General features: G+C 37.5%; 1 pseudogene; it reads right to left on the reverse strand.

Annotated features, from left to right (window-relative positions):
* Positions 1–3,577: 3,577 nt before the first annotated feature.
* On the reverse strand, positions 3,578–4,611 carry LOC122736390 (annotated as a pseudogene).
* Between the last annotated feature and the right edge of the window lie 8,177 nt (positions 4,612–12,788).

Below are 12,788 nucleotides of genomic sequence, written 5' to 3' on the forward strand. Positions count from 1 at the left end.
ACAGTGCTTTTTGGTATACAAAACTTTACATATATTCTCATTTTATCCTTACAAAAAAACCCCAGTTTTGTTGTTTTCCATACTTTTAGTATTATAACGTAATATAACAGTCTATAACTTATGATCTTAAATAATTGTCTGGGCTCTAGAGAGGTTTTGATGACTTGCCCAGGTTCACACAATTAATAAGTCTCAAAGGCAGAACTCCGGTCTTCTTTACTCCAAGTCTAGCGCACTCTACACTATGCCATATTATTTCTCTCTTACCCACAAGACTATAGAAGCAAGAATTTGGAACAATGTGAAACAAAGAATTATGAATAGGCCTTACCACATGCTAACTTGGCTTTTTTTGTTCCTTGTCTTATCCATTATTTTCAATTTAGATGGAAATTGAAAGAATTATGGATGGGGGTGGAGTAAGAAAAACTGTAAGGTCTTAGACCAATACAGGTGAGGTAGCTTGTTATGGCAGCGGTAAAAAATTCACAGGGGATAAAGGTAATTGTCTCTAAGTGTATGAAGAATTATTATGTGGAAAAGAAATAATATTTGTTCTGTTTGATCTCAGAGAACAGAACCAGGAATAATGGGCAGAAATAACAAAGAAGCAAATTTAGGTCTAATGTCAGGGGAAAAAACCAAACCCCACCCCAGTGCCCCCAAAATAAAAATTTTGTAACCATTAGACTTATCCAAAGGGGTAATGGTCTGCCTTAAGATGTAGTGGGTTCCTTCTCTTTGGAGATCTTTAAATAGAGACTGGATCATCATTTGTCAGGGATGTTAGAGTGGAGATTCCTTCAGGGTATTGGTTAGATTAGTTTAGCCGCTGAAGTCCTTTACAAACCTTCAAATTCTGTGCTTTTTGAAGGGGTGCAGGTTGTCAATCAAAAAGTTAAGAAAGGGGCAGCTAGGTGGTGCAGTGGATAGAGCACCTGCCCTGGAGTCAGGAGTACCTGAGTTCAAATCCGGCCTCAGACACTTAACACTTACTAGCTGTGTGACCCTGGGCAAGTCACTTAACCCCAATTGCCTCACTAAAAAAAAAAAAAAAAAGTTAAGAAAAATAGAAGTTTTTTTTTTTCTAAAGTATTTTCTAACCCTAAATCACGCACATGCTTGGGATAAACACATTGTTCTTGGTGAACAAGAGGAAGCAGGTTCAAGGACAGGTTTTACTTTGCTGACTAATCATTTTATGCTCCAAAGGAGTTTGAGCCTTTTAATCTAATTTTTATCTTTATGGAGTAAAAAACCATGAAATTAAGAATGAGAGTAAACACAAAGCCAAATGTTGCCATTTCTACCCTTACATCATTTCTTGCCACCAACCCCTTCTCTATTCACTTAGATACCACTTTTTTTCAGGCCCTTGTCACTTCTCACTTGGATAATTACATTAACTTGTTATGTGTATCCCAATCTCAAATCTCAATGCACTTCAGTCCCTCTTCCACAGTGTTCTAAAAGTAATTTTCCTTAAGAGTAGAACTGACCATATATCCCCCCCTACTTAATAAATTCAAATGGCTTCCTACTATCTCTAAAAATAAATATAAATTCCTCTGTATAGCTTTTTTTTTTTTTTGGCGGGGCAATGAGGGTTAAATGACTTGCCCAGGGTCTCACAGCTAGTGTCAAGTGTCTGAGGTCAGATGTGAACTCAGGTCCTCCTGAATCCAGGGCTGGTGCTTTATCCACTGTGCCACCTGGCTGCCCCTCTGTATAGCTTTTAAAGCCCTTCCTAATCTGTACCAACCTAGCTTTCCAGCTTCATTGTGCATTATTCTCCCTCATCCACTCTGTGACCCAATCAAACTGACCTTCTCTCTGTTCCATACATGGGACAATTCATGTACATCTCTGTGTCTTTACACCGACTGTCTCTTAATGCCTAGAATGCCATCCTTCCTTACCTCAGCCTCATAGAGTCCCTCTCTTCCTTCAACACACAGTTCAAGTACCAACTTCTCAAAAAGCCTTTCAGCATCCCTTCAACTACTAATGATCTTCATCTAAAACTACTGATACTACTTGACATTATTTTCCTTAATGTATATATGTATACATGTATGTATATATGTATGCATATGCATACATATATATATATACACACACATATATCTATATGTGTACATCCATTTTTTCCCACATTAGAATGTAAGATTCTTGAGAATAGGAATTGTTTTATTCTTTGTATTTGTATCCCTGGCAACTAGCTTGATATCTGGCACACAGTAAGTACTCAAAAATGTTTATTAACTGGTTGACTAACAGAACGTCACTTTGCAGAATTAAGGTTCCAAGATGTCATTGAAAGACATCACCAACCTTGCAATGTTAGAGTTGTGAATTGCCCCCTTCATTCATGTTCCTTGGATACAACCAATATTTCGAGTGGTGGTGCATTTAGGGGGAGAGTAGGCCCCAGATTTATCGGGAAAATGTTCTATTACTACTTTTCTTACTATGTTCTTTCATTAAATGCCTTTGCTCTGAACCCAATTGTATTCTCTGCTTGTCTAGTAAAAAGTAAACACATTGGTGGGGGCTCATGAGCTCTATTGTTTGTGTTTATTTTGTTATTTAAATTTTTTTACTTATTTTATTTTTTATTTATGTAATAAAACAAGAATTTCTATAACATAGCATAATTAAAGAAAGGTTGATTGATTACACATGAAAGTGCAAACACATTATGTATAACTTGCTATTCCTTTTAAATATATAATAGAGTAATCATGTAAATTCTTTTTTCCCTCCTCTCCTCCATAGAGATAGCTACCATTAGACACAAATATGTATATATGTATATGTGTGTGTGTATATACATATACATGTATATGTGTGTAAAATCATTCCATCCATACATTTATTTACCAGTTCTTTCTTTGGATGCAAATAGCTTCTTGCTTCATATATCTTTGTAGTTAATTTAGGTATTTAAAATAGTAAAAATCACTTATTCACTCATGTTATTCTTTTTTAATTAGTTATTTGTTCTTTATTCAGTATTGGGTTAGTATGACACTTGAGGAATTGTTTGCATCTTTGTACATAGATTTTTTTAACATAATATGGAAATTTACAATCACCCCCCCCCCACACACACACATACAAAGTCAGGTCCTCTGGAAAGGTGATACATGGGGCTATGCTGGAGAGCCCTAATGGAGGGGAGCATAAAGGAAATTAATGCTTCAACAAAGTCTTACTACTGTATGGTGTTTTTTGTCCAGGAATGTTGTCTTCTGGACCTACAGGAACCTACAGCACCTACAAGGCAGGCATTTATGTACCTGGGGGGTGGGGATGGGGAGGGCCAGTGCTGGCTCTGCTTAAAAGCAACTACTTCAAGACTATACATGTCATATCCAGCATCACTAAGCAAACAGGGTTTAACAAATAGCCCCATTTCTAAGTTTAGGAAAAGTATGTTCATAGGTTTTATAGATCTGGTGTCACTAATCAGAGGAAAGATTTGACCTACTTGAAAAGCTCATCATACCTAATCCCTTAACCACTGTCATGTTATCTAGACAGTAAAGTGGCAGCACATTAAAAGGCTTTAAAATTACAGCTCCTTCTGGATTCCCCAAAGAGTATCTGTCCTCTTCTTTAAACAGGCCTCCTCTTCCAGATTCAGGGATATCTTCACCACATCTGAAATTCCATTCTGCCCCAAGACACTAAGGAAGACATCTTCATTAATGTCATATAGGCCCTTAATCATGGTGGAAATTGGATGCATTCTCCTAATGTTCTTCATAGTGTTTTCTGCCAGATCTGCCACAGACAAGCCAGTGGCCCAGGATGTGTAGCCCTGCAGCTTGATCACCTCAAAAGCACTTTCGACCACCTGTCTATGAACATCTTTCCAATTCTCTGAATCAGTATCAGTTCCCAAAGCAGGATAAAGATTCTTCAGAGACACACCAGCAACATTCACACCACTCCACACGGGAATGCTGGAGTCTCCATGTTCCTCAAGGATCCATCCATGACAACTTTGAAGAATGGACACCAAGTCTCTCCCCTATTAGGTAATGGAAAGAGGCAGAATCCAGACAGCAACCCCTTCCAGTAGCATGGTTTTGTATGTCAAAACATCCACTGGATTGGAAACAATAAGCAACTTGCAATTAGGACTGTATTTAACACTATTGGTAATGATGAATTTAGAGATATTCACATTATTCTGGACCAAATTAAGACAACTTTCTCTCTCCTGTTGATGTGCCCCAGCAGTTATGAAAACCAGTTTTGAGTTTGTAGTCACACTGTAGTCTTTGCCAGAAACAATCATTGGTGTTTTGAGGAAAAGGCTGCCATGTTGGAGATCCATCATCTCTCCCTTTAGTTTGTCTTCTATCACATGAACTAGGGCAAATTCATCATCCAAATCCTTCATTAAGATACTGAAATCAGGGGCAGCTAGGTGGCACAGTGGATAGAGCACCAGCCCTGGAATCAGGAGTACCTGAGTTCAAATCTGGCCTCAGACACTTAACACTTACTAGCTGTGTGACCTTGGGCAAGTCACTTAACCCTAATTGCCTCACTTAAAAAAAAGATACTGACAGCACCTGCCATGCTAACTGCACCACCCCCAACAACAGTGATCTTGTTTTGGGGAACCTGGTATTCCTTTAGGACATTCACAATCAGCTGATCCTTCACAGTAGTTGCCACTTTGGGGGAAATATAGGTTGTTGGTCAGGCTGTGAGGAATTCTGAGTTAGATGTGAGACTGCTGTTCCCAGACTCACACCTCAAAGTCATTCTTTTTTTGGGGGCGGGGCAGGGCAATGAGAGTTAAGTGACTTGCCCAGGGTCACACAGCTAGTGAGTGTCAAGTGTCTGAGGCTGGATTTGAACTCAGGTGCTCCTGAATCCAGGGCTGGTGCTTTATCAACGGCACCATTTAGCTGCCCCCTCAAAGTCATTCTTAAAACATTATTGCTTTTACACTGTGTGATGATCAACAGTGATAGACTTAGCTCTTAGCAATGCAATGATCCAAGACATTCCAAAGAACTCATAATGGAAAATGTTCTCCAAATGCAGAAAAAAAGAACTGTGGATTCTGAATGCAGATTGAACCATACTGTTTCTACTTTTTGGTTGTTTTTTTCTTTCTTAAGGTTTTTCCCTTGTGCTCTGATTCTTCTTTCACAATATGACTAATGCAGAAATATGTTTAATGTGATTGTACATATATAACCTATATCAGATTGCTTTCTGTATTGGGGAAGGGGGAGGAAAGGTGGGGAGGGAGAGAAATTTGGAACTAAAAATCTTATGAAAACAAATTTTGAAAACTATCTTTACATGTAACTGGAAAATAATAAAATACTTTTATGATCAAAATATTGTTTTTACTATCTAGAATGTTCTCTTGGTTCTGCTCATTTCACTCTTCATTATTTTGTGCAAGTCTATCCATGTTTTTCTAAAATCATTGAACTCAACATTTCTTATAAAGCAGTAGTATTCCACCACAATCTTATACCACAACTTGTTCAGCCATTCCCTAATTGATGGGCATCCCCACAATTTCCAGTTCTTTGTGGTTACAAAGAGAGCTGCTATAAATATTTTAGAACATAGAGATTCTTTTCCTCTTTCCTTAATCATCTTTGGAAATAGACTTGGTAGTGATATTGCTAGGTCAAAGGATATGAAGAGGCAGTTTTTAGGTAAAAAAATCAAAACAATTTATAGTCATATGTTTGTTTATTTTAATGAATACAGACCCATAGAGTATCTTGAATCTCTAATAGCTTGTCTTGTTGGATATATATGAGTGGTGGTGGGGGATGGGTCTGACTTTCCAGCCACAAACCGGAGTATGACACTAAGCACAAAGGTGACATAATCATAGCAAAGAATTTTCATCTCACTTTTCTTTGTATCAGGGGAGGTTTTTCTAGTAGCTAAGGAAGATAGAGTGAAGTGATGAAATATAAAATTGGTATTTGAGTGACTCTTACAAACTGGTTACTTAATAAGAGGACAGAATAAAAGGGTATCTGTAAACAAACCTAATCTTTAAAGTCTATATTGTGATCTAGAAATAGATATTCTATTAATTAAGATGCCATTCTTTCATTAAATTGTATTTTCTCTTATCAAGCACAGGTAAGTGAAAATAAAATTCAGTGAAAGAATGGCATCTTAATTAGCAGTATTCAATGTGAGGTAACGACTATCTTCTGATTTGGGGGAGGGAGAATGTCCCATGGTCACCCTTATGGGTTTATTTCCTACTGTGGACCTTTACTAATAGAATTTTGGTGAATAGATTCTGTGGAATAGATAGTGGTAGCAATTGGGTCTGAGATGGGGTGAGGGAATAGGACTTGGTCAAGACCGGAGAGGTAATTCATCAAAGAGAATCTGAGTAGATGGGGAGAAGAGAGGTGCAGAGTAATTATCATCTGGACATTATTATTCCTCTGGACCTCAGCAGTCAACTTTGTTCCCCAAATAAGCTGAAAATTAGAGCATCTCAGATCAAAGATAGGAACTTGGTAGGAAAACCAACAAGGGGGCCACAAATGTTTGAAGCAAAAAGAGACAGCAGTCTTGGGTTGTATCTTGGAGAGAGCTTATGTAATATAAATGAACTCTAGGGATGATGATTATAAGGGAAGAAGCTGAGATTCGCCTCAGGCAAGCCCAACATAACCAAGTAAAAAGGGTAAGGATCTAGGGCAAGTATGACTCATAAACTCATAAAATTTTGCAAAATTAAAAACACCACAAGGGATAACTTGGCCTAGTGTATATAAGACTGATCTTGGATTCAGAGAGATCTGGGTTCAAATCCTGCTCTTGTCATTTGCTTATTATGCAACCATGGATAAGTTGTATCATTTCTCAGGATCTCAAGACAATTCTCTAAGAATATAAATTACAGACTTATCACTTTGGACAATTTACTTATTAATGATAGCAAAAAATAACTCACATTTCTATTACTATTTACTGGTTACAAAATGCTTTTCTGGCAACCAACTTAAGAGGTAGGTAGCTGTGAAAATATTATTTCCATTTCACAGACAAGAAAAATGAGGCTCAGAATGGTTAAACGATTCATCCACAGTCATACAGCTAGCTAGTAGGAACAAATGAACATTTAATGTTCTTTCCAGCTCAATTAAATCAGATTCAACAAATGTTTATTAGGCACCTAAAAGAATTCACATAGTCAGGGCAGGTGGGTGGCATAGTGGATAAAGCACCAGCCCTGGATTCAGGAGGGCCTGAGTTTAAATCTGGCCTCAGACCCTTGACACTTACTAGCTGTGTGACCCTGGGCAAGTCACTTAACCTCAATTGCCTCACCAAAAAAAAAAAAAAAAAGAATTCACACAGTCCATGTGTGAGGCACTATGCTAAGTATGGGGATTACCAAGACAAACATGAAATGGTCCTTGTTCTTAAGGAGCTTATATTCTACTGAGGAATGTAACATTTTGTTGATAAGTAAACACAAGCATATGTGACTATTTCAGAAGACCATTTCTGTAGGCTGATGTGGCTTTTTGTTTAGAATTTCTCTCATGTCATCTCTTGATTGGATTTCCCACAAATGCAATAAGAGATCATCACATTTCTATAGTGCTATAAGTCTAATAAAATATTTTACATGTAACAATCTTATGAAATAGGTAGTATGATTGCAATCATCCCAGTTTTACAGTTTTTTTTCTGTGACTGAGACTCCTTTGATAGTCTGGGGAAGTCTATGGACCTCTTCTCAAACAGTGTTTTTAAATGCATACAACAAAACACAAAGGAAATAATTATATTGAAATAAAGCTGTAATTTTTCCCCATCCAAGTGCACAGACACCCCTGAAATCTCTTTCAGATTAAGAACCTCTGCTGTAAGTGGTTACGCCTTGTTCAGGGTTGTATATTTAGGAAGTTCCAGAGATAGGATTTGAACCCAGCTCTCACCTCACTCTAAGTTCCATGCTCTTTCCACTATATCAGGCTTCCTCTTCAAAATGTTCCAAACATTATTACATTATTCTAGCAAAATAATCCAGCATATCATGGTGGGTAGAAAGGATGTTAAATGTGGAAAAAAACTGAAGTCTAGGAAAAAGAGATTCACTCAGAATATGAACTCTCTTACTGAATGATGAGGGTTTAAATTATCTATATGAAAAGAACACTCTCTAAATAGGTGGCTCCAAACCTCTCAGGGATCTGATTCAACATCTAGGAGACAACATGATGTCTGTGATTGATAGGGGTCTCTACTGACTTGTCTCTAGCAAACCCAAAGAAAGGTAATATGACTTGATTAGCTTTTTCCACATCATGAAACAAGGACCTCAGAATATTTGTCAGAATGTGACCTCATTTTTCACACAGCCAAGCGTCTCAGAGTATGACTGAACTATTTACTAAATGCAGGGATGTGGGGTGATGGTTGGAGAGTTTAAAAGCTGTTTCAGTCAATAGGTTTTCAGTAAAAGGAAAAATAATATTGGATTGATGATAAGGCCGACATCCTTAGAGATTGATCTTATTTATTCTCTGAATAGATAAGAGTGCAGCAAGCCTAGAAACTGCAGGGTTACATGAGTCCATACAATGCCTTTGATGCTGACCTTGGAGACACTAATTTTGTAAGTCAGTTCTTTGTGAATGCCTGTTCACATCCTTCTGAATGTACTTCTTGGATATCCATCCTCTGACACCCATAAGAATAGAAAAGATTCTTTCCTTGAGAAAGCAAAAAAAAAAAAAAAAAAGAAAAAAAAAGAAAAGAAGTATCTGACCTCTATTTTGGACAAGGGAGCCTAGTGACATAAATAAACTTCATCTTGGAGTTCAGTTTTCCCTAAGTGTAGTTTCCAACTCTGTTGGAAATTGAAGATTGATTGAATGGTAGAAATAAGCTGCCAGGTGCCTGAGATAAGGTGTGGCTATTTTTTCCTTTCCATCTCTTTTCACTGTGTATTTTGTCTTGTATTTGAGTAGTTTGATAGTCTAGACTCAAACAAATAAAGCTGTGTGTGACTTTTTCAAAGTCTAATAAAGAAGATCATGGTAGACGTGTTTATTAGAATACATTACCAACAATAGTTGTGCAAGAGAAGTAGTATGAAGAATGGCATCTGGGAAATGTAAAATCAGAAAAAAAAAGTGGGCTGGTTATGGGCTGAGAAGAAGAGATAACCAGGGAATTGTCCATGTGTGTCACTGGTACCTATCCAACATCAAGAGAGCTATGGGAATCTGGCTCCTAGCATGTTGACTATGGAAAATTTAGGGAAAGACATGGAAGAGAGTCATATAGAATGAGAGGGTGTGGAAGGGTGCACCACTGGAGAGAATACTCACATAAGTGAGTTGACAGGTATATTAAGGTATTGTATTTAAAACCTGCAATGCTTCCCTCACTCCTTTTAGCTGTATGATCTGCTGAAAGCCTTTATTTAAAGAGAGGAGAGACAAGGTCCCACCTACCTGCTGCTTGTTTCCCATGTTTTTGGAAATTATACTTCTTTCTCTTTACCTTCCATATTTCACAAAACTCAGAATTTTGAGAGTTGGAAAGGACCTCAGAAATCATAATTCAATCATACTTAACAGAAAACCCCTCTTCAATGATCAGCTGAGGGCTATGTGTAAATCCTACAGAGATGGGGGACTCATTACTTCCTTTGGCAGTCTATGCCATTTTTGGATGGTTGTAATTGTTAGAAAGCTTTCCCTTATGTTGGGCTAACATCTCCTCTGCTACCTTTATTCACCACTCTTAGATTTGCCCTTTGGAAAGTACACAAGAATTGCTTGGACATACTAAGATCATAGAGGTAAAAGGTATATTATAAACCACTAACTACTCTGGAAGACATGCCAAAAAATGTTATCCATCTCCAGAGAAAGAAATAATGGAGGGGCAGCTAGATGGCGCAGTGGATGGAGCACCGGCCCTGGAGTCAGGAGTATCTGAGTTCAAATCCGGCCTCAGACACTTAACACTTACTAGCTGTGTGACCCTAGGCAAGTCACTTAACCCCAATTGCCTCACTAAAAAAAAAAAAAAAAAAGAAAGAAAGAAATAATGGAGCCTGAATACAGATCAAAGCATACTTTTTCTTTTTTTTTCTTGGAGTTTTTTTGTCTGTGTTTTCTTTCTTAACATGACTAATATGTAAATATGTTTTGTATGACTGCACATTTATAACCTATATCAAACTGCTTGCCTTATCAATGGTGGGGGAGAGGTAAGGAGGGAGGGAATTTGGGACTCAAAAATTTTTAAATGTTAACAATTGTTTTTACATGTAATTGGGGAAAAACAAAATATTAAAAAAAAACAACCCCAAATCACCTAGTCTAGGGCTACAAACTTTTAGCCATGGACCCCTAGGGGTGTGTGTGTGTGTGTAACTGTATCGTTATTGCAAGAGGTCCATGAATCCATTTGTAAATTCATATGTAAGCAAGCATATCTTGTGCAGATTGAATAAATATCTCAATATGCATATTCATGTTTTTCAAAATTAATGTTTCAGATATAATTAATAAAATAGTCATTTAAAAAAGTTTCTGAATTCATAGTAGTTGTGTTTTTTCAATCAGTAATTACTAATATTTAATGATTATCAGATTGAGTCTAACATTTTTTTTTACTTTTAAAAAAGTACTTATGCTTAAAAAAAATTTGGGATCTCACTGATTAAAAAGGAGAGTGCAACTCCCTCTTTTTATAGATAAGGAAACAGACAGAGGTGCTGTGACTTGCCCAAGGTCATATGTAAGTGAAAGGTGAATAAGTGTCAGAGTGGAAAGCACAGAAACAAGAGCATAAATTTAGAGCTCAAGGCACCTTAGAAATAATTTAGTCCAAGTTCTTCATTTTGCGGTTGAAGAAACTGAGACCCAACCAAGGAAGTTAAGTCTCTTGCCTTAAGGTCACACAGGTTCAAGCATCAGAGGCATAATTTGAACCCAAGTCCTCCGCCTGAAGAATCAGTGAGATTCAGGTCTCTTGTCCACAATTCTAATGCCTTTTCCCCTGCTCCATGCTGGTTTAGTCAGTCTCTGTACAATTCAATTAGTTGTACTGAAGCTGTCTGTATGTTATCTCCCCTATTCGCCAGTAAGCTCCCTGAGAGCAGGGACTGGCTTTTACCTTTGCACCCCCAGCACTTACTTAGATCAGTGCTTGGAACATAGTAGGTGCTTTATAAATTCTGTTTGACTGACACTGGAATATACCAACAATAATAACTCTTCAGTCATTTATATTAGTACATATTTTATTGCACCACAGAAATGGTGTTGCTTTACTTCATGATTTCAATGAGAGCTGGAATGAAGTGTAGACACTTATGATTTATCTATCTAGTACAGACCACTGGGGGAGGGTGTTAATGGTATATAGATCAGATCAGGATGTAGTTCTGATCACATGACTGATATATGGCACTGGGAACTAATTGCATGACTGCCTGAATTAGTGAATCATTTATACTAACTTTGTAGGAAACACAGAAGAATAATAAGCAAAACTGCTAATTAGAGTTTTATTTATTCATCAGGGCAATTGTTAAGTATTTTTCCTAAGAGACTATGACTCTACTAAAGTCACTGGTGCGCATGAATAAATGAAAGTGTTTTTCCGTTCCCATAAACATTTCTGAATGTCACAGCAGGGTCTCAGGATCAGTCAAATATTTCATGCACTGTTACTAATAATCAGGACATGGGATTTTATGTAAATTATGTAAATTTTATGTAAATTAAACAGTATTATTAGCTATGGAGATAAAAATAGAATTCAGAGTCATAAATTTGGTAATTATTCTCTTATACTACAGCAATTAGCAGCTTTTCAGTTTATACAAACTGTTGCTGATTGGCCAAAGGTATGAAAATAAAGTTGAGAATAAAAATGTCTAAAAATCAGTTTTTATGATAGGATATTGATTCCTACTGCCTGGTCCCATATACCTGTCCTAACCCATGAAATAGGGAATTAGGATCCAGAAGACAAAGGTGGAGGGGGAAAGAAAGCACGGGCCTGAAACAAGCAGATCTTTTCCTCCTAGGAGCAGATTAACCTCTAAGGAGAGGCCTCTGTGCTCTAGCTGAGGTTTCTGTTTACAAGACAGAATGGAGTTGAAATGGATAGAAACAAATACAAATCCCTGATTTTATAGTATGGGAAACAGTAACTTAAAGAGATGCAATGACCTTCCAGTAAGTACCCCGGCCATATTTGAACCCAGATCCTTTAACTCCAAGTCCATTGTACTTTCCACAGCTCTATACTGCCTGTGGGCCAGAAAATGTGACTCTCTCAGAGATCACAATAATTTTTGAGAGCAGAGTCGTCTTCAGTGCTCTAGCTCTCCTAGAAAACCTAACTCCTTAAGGCCTTAAGATCCCAACCAGACATGGGATGATCAGAGGGCATCAAAGATGCTTTCATTTGTGTCCAAAAGACATCCAGGCAATGCTCTACCCAAGTAAATTATGATCAGTCAATCACCTTGGCTTCCTGGTTAGTGATTCCTGCCCTTGCTCCCAAAAAGTCTTGCTTGATTTTCCGGGTCTCACAGAGGTTTCATTCTTATCACTTAGGAAGGCTTCATTCAGAGTAACCATTCCCATCTGTCACCAGAAGCTAGTCTAACTGCAACCTTTGACTGAGCCTCTTAAGGACAGGAAATGCCACTATGGAGCTAATGTTTTAATGGAGGAAACAACACCTATGGAAGATTTCATCTATAAGTGCAATGGAGGAGA

This window comes from Dromiciops gliroides, chromosome 1 (genome assembly GCF_019393635.1).
Source record: "Dromiciops gliroides isolate mDroGli1 chromosome 1, mDroGli1.pri, whole genome shotgun sequence".
Classification (NCBI taxonomy): domain Eukaryota; kingdom Metazoa; phylum Chordata; class Mammalia; order Microbiotheria; family Microbiotheriidae; genus Dromiciops; species Dromiciops gliroides.